Here is a 10,953-nt window from a genome sequence, read left to right on the forward strand (position 1 = left end):
GGTTGGGAAGATCCCCAGAAGGAAATGACAACTAAGGAAGTCCCTTAGACAGAGGAGCCTGGTGGACTACAGTTCATGGGGCCACAAAACAGTTGGACATGACTAGTGACTAAACAACAACACCAGTGTAAACTTTCAGCTTTGTCCTTTTTTTCCAATATTGAATTTGTTATTCTTATTCTTTTACATTTTGACATAAATTTTAGATCAGTTTCACTAAATTCTCAATTTCCACAAAAAAGTTTTTTTCAATATGGGAAGACTCATCATCTTTAAAATGCTGAATCCTCAAGACTTCTCTGGTGGTCCACTGGTTGAGGATGCCACAGGTTTGATCTCTGGTCCAGAAGGATTCCACATGCCTCAAAGCAACTAATCCCGTGCGCCACAATTATTGAGCCCAAGCACCCTAAAGCTCATTGTTGTTCAGTCACTCAGTGTCCAAATCTTTGCAACACAATGGACTGCAGCATACTAGGCTTCCTTGTCCCTTACCATCGCCTGGAGCTTGCTCAAATTCATGTCCATTAAGTCGGTGATGCCATCCAAATATCTCGTCCTCTGTCACCCTCTTATCCTCCTGCCTTCAATCTATTCCAGCATCAGGGGCTTTTTTAATGAGTCAGTTCTTCACATCAGAGCTAAAGCAGCTTCAGCATCAGTCCCTCCAATGGACATTTAGGGTTGATTTCCATTAGGATTGACTGGTTTGATCCCCTTGCTGTCCAAGGGACTCTCAAGAATCTTTCCCAACACCACAGTTCAAAAGCATCAAATCTTTGGCGCTCAACTTTCTTTATGGTCCAAATCTCACATCCAAACATGACTACTGGAAAAACCATAGCTTTGACTATATGGACCTTTGCCAGCAAAGTAATGTTTCTGCTTTTTAATATGCTGTCTAGGTTGGTCATGGCTGTCCTTCCAAGGAACAAGCATCTTTTAATTTCATGATCACCATCTGCAGTGATTTTGGAGCCCAAGAAAATAAAGCCTGTCACTGTTTCCATTGATTCCCCATCTACTTGCCATGAGCTTGTAATCTAAAACAACAGAAGCCACTGCAATGAGAAGTCTGCGCATCACAACAAAGAGTAGCCTCCACTCATTGCAACTAGAGAAAGGTCGCACAGCAATGAAGACTAAGTGCAGCCAAAAATAAAGATATAAAATTTTAAAAAGCACCACTGAATCCTCAAATCCATGGACATGGCATACACCTTAATTTACTTGGGTCTTCTCTAATTTTTCTCAGTAATATATTGTTGCTTTCTGAGTACAGATCTTACATATCTTTTATTAATTTTTTCCTTAGGTATTTGATGTCTGTCAATGTTGTTATAAGCTATATTGTTTTAACTTTTATTCTCTACTTTTTTCTAGTGATTTTTAAAAATATACTGATTTTATATGCAGTGACATTACTAAATTCACTTACTGATCCTAGTGGTTGATCCAGACTCTCAAAATGGCTATACCTTTGAATGATCTCCATTCCTCTGTCTTCTACATTTCTTTCTTAACAGTCTGTCTTCGCTACTCTGTTTCACAACTCTGGTGTCAGCTTACACAGGAGATATTAGTGAACTAAACTTACATCTTGGTGGGCAAGAATCGTTCAGAACCATGGAGAGCAGCCCACATGGTTCAAACTTTTCTTAGTCTTCATATGACAGCTCTTTGTGGGCTTTGTTCTAAACTCTGGAGTTTAGAGTATTGTCTAGTCTATAAAAAGTAGTCAATAAGTATTTACTGAATGAAATGAATCTTCCATGGTGAAATCAAATTCATGTAGGACTATAAACATTTTCATAGCTCTTGATGTGCTGTGCTAAGTTACTTCAGTCATGTCTGACTCTTTGTGACCTTGTGGACTGTAGTTGGCCAGGCTCCTCTGTCCCTGGGATTCTCCAGGCAAGAATACTGGAGTGGGCTGCCATGCCCTCTTCCAGGGCATCTTCCCAATCCAGGAATCAAACCTGCATCTCTTTTGTCTTCTGCATACTTCCCTGGTGGTTCAGATGGTAAATAATAAGAGATTTTTCTTTCTGATCTATAAACCACATATATCTTTTTCCTTGTCTTATCATGTTATCTAGGACTCCAGTATGATGCTGAATAAGAGGAGTAACTGACATTCTTAAGTAAAAGAGTTCATTCATCAAGAGAATTTAGCAATACTAAATTTAATGTACTTAATGAGGAACCTCAAATTACATGAAGCAAAAATTGATAAGAGCTGAACTGAGATATAAGACATATCTCCAGTTATTTCTATACTTCTCTCAATAATTAATAGTAGTACACCAAAAATTTTAGTCAAAATTTTAATCTAAAGATATAGAAGGATATCCTTCTATGAGGAGGGATATAAGGATATAAAGCTAGATATAAGAATGGTATCATAGGGAAGTTCCCTAGGATTCCAGGCTTTTGCTACCATGGCCTGGAGAGAGTTCAATCCCAGGTCAGGGATCTGAGGTCCTGCAAGATTCAAGCAAGACATGGACAAGAAAAAAAGAATAGTACTGTAGTTGAATCGTCCCCCTGAAAAAAGATATGCTGAATTCCTAATCCCTATGACTATAAATGGGACCTTATTTGAAAACAGGGCATTTGGAGAAGTAATCAAGTTAAGTAAGATGAAATTCTACGGGATTAGAGTGGGCCCTAAATACAAGGATTGGTGTCCTTCTAAGGACAGAGAGAGAGATTTGAAGATACAGACACACAGGAAGCAAGCCAAACAACAACAAGCAGATACTGGAGCTTCCACAAGCCAAGGAAGGCCAGGATTTGCCAGTATCCACCACAAGGTGGAAGCGGGAAGAGGATTCTTCCCTAGAGCCTTCTTAAGAAGATAGTTTGATATTTTGCTGATATTTTTATTTGGGGCTTCTAGAATCCAAAACTATGAGAAAAGAAATTTCTGTTGTTTTAAGCTCCTCAACTTGTCACCAATTTGTCAGAGCAGCCCTAAGAAACCAATGCCTCAGCAGTAAAGAGTCCGTCTGCCAATGCAGGAGATGCAGGTTTGATACCTGATATTATAGAATTCATCACTGTTTTTCAAACATGCAAAGAACATTTACCAAGAGAGACCATATTCTTAAACCAACTCTCAATAAACTTAAAATAATCCAGTCATATCAAGTACCTTCTGATCACAGTGGAATTATAAATCAATAACAGAAACATATTTGAAAAATCCCATTTGAGAAATGAATAACAAGCTTCTAAACAATCCGTAGGTACAAAAAGAAATAGCAAAGGGAATTTGGAAAGTATTTTGAACGAAACAAAAATGAAAAACAAACATATCAAGTTTTGTGGGATGCATTTAAAATAGTGCTTATTAGGAATTTAACTTATTGTAGCATCTTTACAGGAGCATCTAAGGGATTTTACTTTTGTCATCTGTGGCTGTTAAAATTTTCATGGGTTGAGATAATCTACTAAGTCAGGAGAATGGATTTGAATGTGCACCTTTAAAAATATTTTGTAATTGAATTATTCTTGTTCCTTGCTACTGACTTTATGAATTTAGAATTCTTTATTGAGTACTTTTTATTAATTCTCATGTTTTCAGCAAATTTGTCTGGCCTTTCTGAGTACATAATAATCTCCTTTTCTTTGCCGATACTTATTTTTATCTCATTAGCCCCAAATTTCAGAATTAGTATGAAATAGTAATAGCAATTATTAGTATCAATGCCTTATTTATGATTTTTACCAGAGTGCTTCTGATGTTTATCAACTTCTCAAAGAGATCTGTGCCTGGAGAATCCCAAGGATGGCGGAGCCTGGTGGGCTGCCGTCTATGGGGTCGCACAGAGTCGGACACGACTGAAGTGACTTAGCAGCAGCAGCAGCAAAGAGATCTGTAATTCTGAAAATTAAGAACCATTGTTTAGAATCCTGGGTTATTAGCATTCATACAATATTCTATAGGTGATGATTCTTGAGATCAGAAAGTTTAAATGACTAGTTCCAAGGTCTTAAAAGTAGGCAGTGGAAGAACCATGGCTAGAATTCTCTTTCATTTATGGTTTTGTTATCAAACCTTACAACACAAATTGTAATAGTTTTCCTCATCTCTGATTTTTTAAAAATTGAAAACATTGCATTTGTATCCTTTTTGGTAACAAATTTATTGAGATACAATTCACATACAATTCACACATTTAAATGATATAGTTCCTGGCTTTTAGCTCATTTACCAAGCTATACGTCACCATCACAATCATTACTAGGATATCTCCATTACTCCAAAAGAAACCTTCCAACTCTTCCATTCCTCCTGTCTCACTCTTTATCTCTAGGCCTAGGCAAGCACTCATCTGTTTTCTGTCACTATGATGTACCTACTCTTAATATTTTTATACAAATGGAACCATATGTGGTCCTTTGTGACTGGCTTCTTTCACCTGGCATGTTTTCATTGTTTATTCATGTTGTGGAATGTATCAGTACTTCATTTCTTGTTATTGCCAAATACTATTCTATTGCACACCTATAAAGTGAAAGTGAAGTCGCTCAGTCAAATCTGACTCTTTGTGACTCCACGAACTGTAAGCCTACCAGGCTCCCCTGTCCATGGGATTTTCCAGGCAAGGACACTGGAGTGGGTCGCCATTTCCTTCTCCAGGAGACCTTCCCGACCTAGGGATTGAACCTGGGTCTCCCACATTACAGGCAGACGCTTTATCATCTGAGCCACCAGGGAATTCCAATGCATACCTATAGCACTTATTTATCAGTTGATGAATATTTGGATTTTTCCACATTTGGCTATTATGAATCTCCTGTTATGAACATTCAGGTGCAAATTTTTGTGTGCACACATTTTCATTTCTCTTAGGAGTGAAACTGCTGCATCATATGGTAACTCTATGCTTAACATAGAGTTAAACACAGGAAAACAGCTTGCCTACCAAACCAGCTGCACCACTTTACATGCCCACCAGTAGTACATGAAGCCTCAAATTTCTCTACATTCTTGTCACATTTGTCATTGTCTTTTGGATTATAGCCATTCAGTGGGTGTGAAGTGGTATTTTATTATGGCTTTGATTTTCATTTCCATGTTGGTTAATAATGGTGAACACCTTTTCATGTGCTTACTGCCTATTTGTATATATTTTTTTTTCTTGAGAACCATCTATACCCATTGCTCATTTTTTAAAACTTTGAGAATATTTAAAAGTATATTGGTCATTCAAATTTCCTCTTTTGTGAATTTTTGTCACTTGCATAGTATTGTGTTGCAGTCTGGCACTTATACAGTATCAACTGTATTATTGCCTTTTTCCGTATTAACTATAGGAGCTCTTTAGGGTAGATATGTTTCTTTGTACATTTGTAGCTTGAATTTTCACTACTTTGTGATCTCCTGATAAAAGACCTTAAATTTAATATTTTCTGTTATATTATCAATCTTTTCTGCTACCGTTTGCAATTTTTGAATCTTGTTTAAGAAATATGTCCTTATATCCTTCATGAAAGGCAGGCAGTGTAGTGTACTGGTTAAAAAGGAGACTCAGGATTTCCCTTGTAGTCCAGTGGCTAAGACTCCCACCTCCCAATACAGGGGGCCCAGGTTTGATCCCTGTTCAGGAAACCAGATCCCACATGCTATACCTAAGACCTGGCAAAATCAAATAATTAATTAAAAATAAATAATAAAACAGAAATTAAAGACGCAGTTTCAGTCAGTTCAGGTGCTCAGTTGTGTCCGACTCTTTGCAACCCCATGAATTGCAGCACGCCAGGCCTCCCTGTCCATCATCAACTCCCAGAGTTCACCCAAACTCATGGCCATCCAGTTGGTGATGCCATCCAGCCATCTCATCCTCTGTCGTCCCCTTTTCCTCTTGCCCCCAATCCCTCCCAGGATCAGAGTCTTTTGCAATGAATCAGCTGTTCGCATGAGGTGGCCAAAGTACTGGAGTTGCAGCTTTAGCATCATTCCTTCCAAAGAACACCCAGGACTGATCTCCTTTAGAATGGACTGGTTGGATCTCCTTGCAGTTCAAGGGACTCTCAAGAGTCTTCTCCAACACCACAGTCCAAAAACATCAATTCTTTGATGCTCAGCTTTCTTCACAGTCCAATTCTCACATCCATACACGACCACTGGAAAAACCATAGCCTTGACTACACGGACCTTTGTTGACAAAGTAATGTCTCTGCTTTTGAATATGCTATCTAGGTTGGTCTTAACTTTCCTTCCAAGGAGTAAGCATCTTTTAATTTCATGGCTGCAGTCACCATCTGCAGTGACTTTGGAGCCCCAAAAAATAACGTCTGACACTGTTTCCACTATTTCCCCATCTATTTCCTGTGAAGTGATGGGACCAGATGCCATGATCTTTGTTTTCTGAATGTTGAGCTTCAAGCCAACTTTTTCACTCTCCTCTCACTTTCATCAAGAGGCTTTTTAGTTCCTCTTCACTTTCTGCCATAAGGATGGTGTCATCTGCATATCTGAGGTTACTGATATTTCTCGTGGGAATCTTGATTCCAGCTTGTGTTTCTTCCAGTCCAGCGTTTCTCATGATGTACTCTGCATAGAAGTTAAATAAGCAGGGTGACAATATACAGCCTTGACGTACTCCTTTTCCTATTTGGAACCAGTCTGTTGTTCCATGTCCAGTTCTAACTGTTGCTTCCTGACCTGCATACAGGTTTCTCAAGAGGCAGGTCAGGTGGTCTAGTATTCCCATCTCTTTCAGAATTTTCCACAGTTTATTGTGATCTACACAGTCAAAGGCTTTGGCATAGTCAATAAAGCAGAAATAGATGTTTTTCTGGAACTCTCTTGCTTTTTCCATGATCCAGCGGATGCTGGCAATTTGATCTCTGGTTCCTCTGCCTTTTCTAAAACCAGCTTGAACATCAGGAAGTTCACGGTTCACATATTGCTGAAGCCTGGCTTGGAGGATTTTGAGCATTACTTTACTAGCATGTGAGATGAGTGCAAGTATGCAGTAGTTTGAGCATCCTTTGGCATTGCCTTTCTTTGGGATTAGAATGAAAACTGACCTTTTCCAGTCCTGCGGCCACTGCTGAGTTTTCCAAATGTGCTGGCATATTGAGTGCAGCACTTTCACAGCATCATCTTTTAGGATTTGAAATAGCTCAACTGGAATTCCATGACCTCCACTATCTTTGCTCGTAGTGATGCTTTCTAAGGCCCACTTGACTTCACATTCCAGGATGTCTGGCTCTAGGTGAGTGATCACACCATCATGATGATCTGGGTCGGAAGCTCTTTTCTGTACAGTTCTTCTGTGTATTCTTGCCACCTCTTCTTAATATCTTCTGCTTCTGTTAGGTCCATACCATTTCTGCCCTTTATTGAGCCCATCTTTACATGAAATGTTCCCTTGGTGTCTCTAATTCTCTAGAAGAGATCTCTAATCTTTCCCATCCTGTTGTTTTCCTCTATTTCTTTGCACTGATCGCTAAGTAAGGCTTTCTAATCTCTCCTTGCTATTCTTTGGAACTCTGCATTCAGATGCTTATATCTTTCCTTTTCTCCTTTGCTTTCACTTCTCTTCTTTTCACAGCTTTTTGTAAGGCCTCCCCAGTCATTTTGCTTTTTTGCATTTCTTTTCCATGCAGTACTTGGATGCAGTCTCAAAAACAACAGAATGATCTGTTCATTTCCAAGGCGAACCATTGAATATCACAGTAATCCAAGTCTATGCCCCAACCAGTAATGCTGAAGAAGCTGAAGTTGAACAGTTCTATGAAGATCTACAAGACCTTTCAGAACACCCCAAAAAGATGTCCTTTTCATTATAGGGGACTGGAATGCAAAAGTAGGAAGTCAAGAAACACCTGGGGTAACAGGCAGTTTTGGCCTTGGAATACAGAATGAAGCAGGGCAAAGGCTAATAGAGTGCTGCGAAGAGAATACACTGGTCATAGCAAACACCCTCTTCCAACAACATAAGAGAAGACTCTACACATGGACATCACCAGATGGTCACTGAAATCAGATTGATTATATTCTTTGCAGCCAAAGATGGAGAAGCTCTATACAGTCAGCAAAAACAAGACTGGGAGCTGACCGTGGCTCAGATCATGAACTCCTTATTGCCAAATTCAGACTTAAATTGAAGAAAGTAGGGAAAACCACTAGACCATTCAGGTATCACCTAAATCGAATTCCTTATGATTATACAGTGGAAGTGAGAAACAGATTTAAGGGACTAGATCTGATAGAGTGCCTGATGAACTATGGACGGAGGTTCATGACATTGTACAGGAGACAGGGATCAAGACCATCCCCGTGGCAAAGAAAAGACGCAGTTTACCAAAGTACAAATTATAGCTCTTCTACTTTATGATACTGTGGCCTGGGGAAACTTAGTTAACCTCTTTTGCCTGAGTTTCCTCATCTATAAAATGGAAGCGATATTAGTAGTACTTACTTCACAGGGTTGTTCTGAGCACTAAATAAATTGGGGTATGTAAAATGCTTAAAATTGTATCAGCACATAATAAACATCAAGTAGTGTTATTATTGTTTGCATCTTTATTCCACGTGACCTGATTTATTTTGTTGGTATGTAGAAAATTGATTGGACTTTTGTTCCATATAGATAACCAATTCTTGAAGCACTGTTTATTGAATAATCTGTCCTTTCTGCATTTTTTTGTTCATGTTTCAAGTTGGTCTGTCCCACACCTCTCCATTTTATTCCAATAGGCTATTTGTCTCTTCCTGACTCTTAAAAACTTTAACATACCTTGCTTGCTGTTCAAATTCCTCTACCTTTTAATTCATCTTCAAAATTATCAACTGTTCTTACACCTTTGCTCTTAAGTAGGAATTTTAGGTTTACTTTGTCAAATTCCATAAAATCTCTGTGGCTATTTTGATTGGAACTGCACTGGATCTCTGGTTAAATGCTGGTGGAACTGATAGGTTTATGGTGCCTCTGTCACTACCAATAAGAGCATAACTGAAAGCTCCCCAAAGTGTTTCCTGACATAACTGACTATCAGATAGGATTCTTGCACATATGTCTAGCTGACAAAACCCACAACAAACGATGATGTCTTAGCTATAAGAGATGGTGAAAACACGAGTTCTGTCTCCTAATTTGGGGAGGGAAACTGAAGAGACGGAGAGTTACAAAGAAATGATAAAAGTGCTCTCTATATTTAGCCCACTATAGAATTTCTAAATAAGTAGTTTTGTTCTTTTTGAAATCTTGAAAATTTATTTTTCTTCTCCAGCTGCTTTTGTAAGGAAGCTACAAAATTATTGAATAGAAACAGTGATAAGACAAGATAATTTCTGTCTCAATCTGATTTTAAAGGGAATGATTCTTACATTTAATCATTAAGTGTAATAGTATGAATTTTTGTTACATAACCTTTAATTGATTAACAGTTTCCTTTTATTTAGCTATAATTGACCTAAAATAGTATATTATTCCCAGGTGTATACAGTAATGATTCAGTGTATATCATGAAACAGTCACCACAAAAAGTCTAAAAAATGTCTATACATTTAAAAGTTGCTGAGAGAAGAGGTGTGAAAAGTTCTCATCACAGGAAGAAACAATTTTTGTAACTATATTATGGTGATAGATGTTACCTAGATGTTGCACATTTTTGATTGGATAATTTATCCTTTTTATTGAGTTATAGTAGTTCTTTACATATCCTAGTTTCTTCCCCTTGTATCTCTATACTTTGGGTATCCAAATCCCGTTTTTAGCCATATTGACATTTATCATATTTTCACCAAATCATTTTAGATATGTGATTTGCAAAAAACATCTCCCATACTGTTGGCTGTCTTTTCACTTTCTTAATAGTGTCCTTTGAAGCACAGTTTTTAAAATTTGGTGATGTTCAGTTAGTCTCTTTTTGTAGTTGTTTCTTCTGCTTTTGCTGTTATAGCTAAGCAACCATTGCCTAATTCCAGGTTATGAACCTTCATGCCTATGTTTTCTTCTATGAGTTTTATTGTTTTAGATCTTACATTTAGGTCTTCAAGTTTGAGTTAATTTTTATGTATATGGTGTGAGGTGGGGGTCCAACATCATTCTTTTGCATGTAGACGAATTGATGCTTTTGAACTGTGGTGTTGGAGAAGACTCTTGAGAGTCCCTTGAACTGCAAGGAGATCCAACCAGTCCATTCTGAAGGAGATCAGCCCTGGGATTTCTTTGGAAGGAATGATGCTAAAGCTGAAACTTCAGTAACTTCAGAAACTTTGGACATCTCATGCGAAGAGTTGACTCATTGGAAAAGACTTTGATGCTGGGAGGGATTGGGGGCAGGAGGAGAAGGGGACGACCAAGGATGAGATGGCTGGATGGCATCACTGACTCAATGGACACGAGTCTGAGTGAACTCCGGGAGTTGGTGATGGACAGGGAGGCCTGGCGTGCTGCGATTCATGGGGTCGCAAAGAGTCAGACACGACTGAGCGACTGAACTGAACTGAACCAGTTGACCCAGGACCATTTGTTGAAAAGACTATTTTATTTTCCTTTAATTGCCTTGGTGCCCTTCAAGAAAATCAATTGCCCTTAAAAGATGAGGCCTTATCCTGGGACTCTCATTTCTATTCCATTGACCTATATGTCTATTCTTATGCCCATTATCACACAGTCTTGGTTACTGTAGCTTTGCAGTAAATTTGTAATTAGTTGGTTTGAGTCCTTCAATTTTGTTTTTTAAAGATTATTTTGGCCATTCTGGCTCCCTTGAAGTTTGCCAAACTTTACCATCAGCTTGCCAATTCCTACAAAGAGGGCAGTTGGTAATTTGATATGAATCTACAGAACAATTCGAGAAGTGTTGACATCTTAATCCTAAGTCTTTTGATCCATGAACATGTCCTTTCATGTGTTCAGGTCTTCAATTTCTTTCAAACTGCAAGTATTTTTTTTTACCATGCAAGTTCAGTTCAGTTCACTCAGT

The sequence above is a fragment of the Budorcas taxicolor genome, chromosome 22 (assembly GCF_023091745.1).
Source record: "Budorcas taxicolor isolate Tak-1 chromosome 22, Takin1.1, whole genome shotgun sequence".
NCBI classification, from domain to species: domain Eukaryota; kingdom Metazoa; phylum Chordata; class Mammalia; order Artiodactyla; family Bovidae; genus Budorcas; species Budorcas taxicolor.